A 4,801-nucleotide genomic window follows, 5' to 3' on the forward strand; every position below is an offset into this window, starting at 1 on the left:
GAATATTTCCGTTTTCCGTTTTTGTTGACGAAGCAACTGTCTATGATGTCAAAAAGTCTAGTCTTTAATTTATCGTGAGGAATGGTCGTGTATAGTGTTGAAAAGTCATAGGTTTTAATGTTATTGATTTGGGAAAAATTCTGCGATTTCAAGTTTACTAAAAGTTCTTTAGAATTTTTTAGAATCCACATTTGATTAACACCACTTCTGGCATATGTAGTCGCACAGTAAGTTTGAAGTTTCTCCTTCACAGCTGTTAACATTTGCGTGAGGAGCAAAGATTAGGGCTTGGTAGAGCACTTACTGGATCCAGCAATGTATCTTTGTTTGGAAGGGTTTTTATGCCTCCTATGAGAAGAAACCGTCCAAGCAGTAACAAATAACCAAACACTGTAATGCAGTTTTGTCGAATATGTCATTTATTGAATGACATAAGGAAATTGTTAAGTAAAATGTATAACAAACCATTAAGGGGGATCACCTGAATAAACAATACCTGCTGAAACATGTACATAGGTGTCAAGGGTTTTTATGTAGTTTAGGAATCCAGTATAGGTACGGTAACTCATATTCATTCGACCCATTGACTGGGATATTAAATGTGTCTAAAACTGAAGCATGGGTTTGAAGAATTTATTCTTTTGAAAGGGCAGTTGGAGTATAAGTATGATTACCAAAAGTGGAATTAATGCCAAGTTCGTTTAAAATACAGTTGTAATAATGAGCCTTACAAACAAAGACAATGTTGTTACTAGCTTTGTCAGCTGGAACCAAAACATCTTCCTCATGTAACCTATTTAATTCTCTTATCACTTTTGGATGATCATTGGTTATCAACTAATTCCACGGTAGATTATTACCATTTTAACCAATGTCTACATCACATTGATGACTCTTCAACAGATTGTTAATTATTTCATAGTGTACAAAAATAAGAATATGTATGCAATGTTTACAGGATTTTTCCACCTTATATAACTGGTACCGATAAACGGTACCATTCCCTAATTTTGAGAGAGACTAAAAATTCCCAATTCACTTGCCAAAAAATAAACTGCTGACATCGTAATTTACTGAAGTCTGAAACAATGTATGAGTTAACTAAAACGTTCACCTCTGGTATTAAATCGAAAGTACAGATCATGGCATAGCACGTCGTGATGTAGAGCTACGATGATTCTAGAACGAGCTTATAACAATTCCTAATGTCTCTTGTTCTTTATTTTTTTCTTTTAGTTGAAATCATTTGCCGATACATTGGTAGGAATTTCCCAATATGTACGATTTTGACGTTATTTTTCCCAATTGAATGGGTACCGATACCAGTGGGTAAAGAAAAAAAAACCCTCTGGTTGAACTAAAAGGATAGAAGTACTATTCACATTTGTCTAATTTGAGATAAAAAAAAAATAAATCCTAGTTCTGGACTACAACTCGGAACGGTTCCAGAGAGATTCTATTAATGACTGAGCCGTATTATTGTAGTTTGTTCATGTCCTGGTGAGCATTTGTGCTGCGTGTATAATGTAAATCTCAGCGAGATTCAATATCTGGACTGACGCCTCTTCCACATTTACTGTGGGATTTATACTATGAAATTCGGAAGAGGCGTCACTCCAGATATCAAGCCTCGACGAATCTCGCTGGGACTACATGTACCATGATTACGTGTATGCAGTCTTCACGAAAACTCAGTGGTCCGAAGACCGAGGCCAGTGAATTTTAGGGTCGGGTCAGTGAAATTAAAAAATCAGGAAGTCCGATGGGCTTGTAGACTTTTTGTAAGTCACATTGAATATAATGTTGGATTTAGATATTCTAAACGTCTTATTTACTTAAGTTACCATCAAAATAAAAATAAATCAATAAATAGCGCATAAAGTAAGTGTTTTGACATCGTGGTGTGTTTATTTCTTTAAAGTAAAGAACGATAACTATGTCTATACTTGTAATTGTCAAGATAACTTGTACGTTGATCACGTGAATATTCAACGAACAACTTACTGAAACATAAAAAATGGCCGCATTCTGTATCGCACTGCACACCGGTAACTGCTGCTTTATTGCATTGTCAAATTAAAATGAACTTCGTCAATTGCAGTTATCTCTGATTTTATGCAATTTCTATAGTTTATAGAATTAATCAACCGTTTACATTTGATGTTGGTAGAGAAGGCGACTTCCTAAGGTGCACTCGGGCTGTTTTCATGTTTGTGAAAAATACGTGAATTTGTTGTTTGCGGAAGAGAGAGAGAAATTACCATGTACGGTGTTGTTTTTCTGGTATCGACAGAAAGGATGTCTTAGGGTGGATATGTATATGAGTAATAAGCATAGTTTCAGTAAATTAATTGAACAGTTTTACAATGCATTCCATAATGTATGCGATAAACATGTACTATGAAAATTTTGGGGGCCAGTAAATTTCACTGGGGGCCAGTAAATTCAGACAGTTCACTGGTCCGACTGGCCAGCAAGTTTTTAATGTTTTCGTTAAGACTGTGTATGTTTGTACAGGTAAGATGTAGTTCAGGTTAGTTACCACTAGATTTAAGATTGTGAGATACTACTGCGTCCAATACACCATTTCATTCAAGGAAGTATAGTTTGATTAAATAACCAATCATTTAAAAGGGCATATAAGCTGTGAAAAAGATGGCAACCTTTTTTCCCTCAATGGCATGGGAATATATATCACTAATTAATAAAATCATTTAAAAACAAGAGAAACCTAATAAAACTAATTTAAATAACCGTTTTATAATAATATTATAAAGAAATATAAGGAAGATTGTCTTCCAAGACAATAATTATTTATCACCAAAATTACATATTCGTGTGCCTATTTTGAGTTTTAAAATTCTTTGAAATAATTAAATACTGGTGTTATTACTGAAATATACATAACAATTTTAATTGAATTCAATTTTGGTGACAAAATGACAGCTAATGACATCTGATGGAGCCAACAGTTTTAACTTGCAGCTGTTGTCATTTTCACAGAAAAGTTCAGTAAGCAGTGAGAAAACCCAAATCAACATGAATACAGTCCAGTATTAATGAAATAAAACACTATTTTAATTTAAGAACTCGAAGAAGAAAAATTGAAAATATTTCTTACTTACCGATATTCTATCCGGAAGTTCTAAAGATACTATGACAACTAAAATGATTAATGTGTCTTAGTTAATTCCGGATAGTATTCGACTACATTTTCAAGCTTTCAAAATCATGATACACTCATGTCATAAATATCATCATTCTGCAATAGCATAACTAAGAAAGGGGAGACTTATAAAAAGTTGAGGAAGGACACACATATTGTATACACATTTTCAAAATAGAGAAAAATCGACACTAGGCCTATTTAAAGCATATAAAGCAAAATAAATAAATATCGTAACTATGATTACTCATATTCTTGTCAGCAGCGTGCCACATCTTGGTGATTTCGTGCTAAATAAGAACCACCTATTCTATTATTTTAAACCAATTTTACATGCAAGACACACATAAAAAAGTGACATAATACGTCACAAAAGAAAAAAAAAGGGGGGGGTACCTGCCTGTTAGGCATGTACATGTATTATCATAAGATAGTCTTCACAACTGAAATATACATGTACATTTATTATCATAAGATAGTCTTCACAACTGAAATATACAAGCGTTTGTAAATGAGTAACTCATTCCAATTTTATTAGATAACATATGATATATGCGATAACATGATTTTAAAACAGTGTGATATGATTTCATTATAAAACAAGATAAATTTTACTAATTTATCGATATTTTTTTATGAGCGTCTAATAAATGGTAATAGGTACCATGCACACATGCAGAACTATTCTCAGTGAAAAGGGCTATAATTTGTAGTCTGCCACTTCATTTCCCCAGATATTATGATACTTTGGGTTACATGTACTGTGTTGTATTCTCGTGGAGGAACCAGTGCATTGTAATAAATAACTTACAATTAAGACACAGACAGAGGTCTACACGTGAGCGGAGCAGACTATATGCCGACAAAGAATGGCTTAGTTTATATACATTGACCTAGGGCAAGATCATTTTCCAATTATTTTTATTTGTATTGGGAATATAAAACATAATTTCTTTTGTTATTTTTTGCGTACTCTTGGGAATATAAAACACAATTTGTATTGTTATTTTTTGCGTACTCTTGGGAATAGAAAACACAATTCTTATTGATACTCTAGCAAGGTCAAAATAATGCAGGATTTCTTTTTTAGCTCTTAGTTTGTTGTCGTTTAATTTGACTATATACTGAAATGTGCAGAGAATCTGATTAAAGAGTGGGCGTGCTTGTTTTGTTACAGCATTGTACGCCCGGTGAAGTCGATCCACACCTTACAATTAAGTACCATTTGGTGTAGTGTAGTATAGTCAATATGTAGTGGAAGATTTAATTAAAAATCGTGGTTTCTTGTTTAGAAAAATGTAAACGATAAAAGAAGCAATTTAATTTCTTCCACTCTCGGAAAAATAAACGACAAATTCTTTTAATATACTGAATTAATTTGATTGGGAGAACTTTCATTTTTCCCAAAAATCTCCATAAAATTTGCGTCATTTTATTAGTTTCACCTTATTAAAATGATAGAAAATATTAAAAATGACTACACAGGAGACATATTTCAAGCCCTATAAAATCTGTAAAATCAAGCAGTTCCTGAGGCTTCGCACCCTGGGCTCCCTTCGCCACTGCCTCATAAACGGGGGGGGGGGGGGGGGGGGGAGGGAGGGGGGGGGTGCCCCCTTATGTTTCCAAAAAAAA

This window comes from Ostrea edulis, chromosome 9, assembly GCF_947568905.1.
Source record: "Ostrea edulis chromosome 9, xbOstEdul1.1, whole genome shotgun sequence".
In the NCBI taxonomy this organism is placed as follows: domain Eukaryota; kingdom Metazoa; phylum Mollusca; class Bivalvia; order Ostreida; family Ostreidae; genus Ostrea; species Ostrea edulis.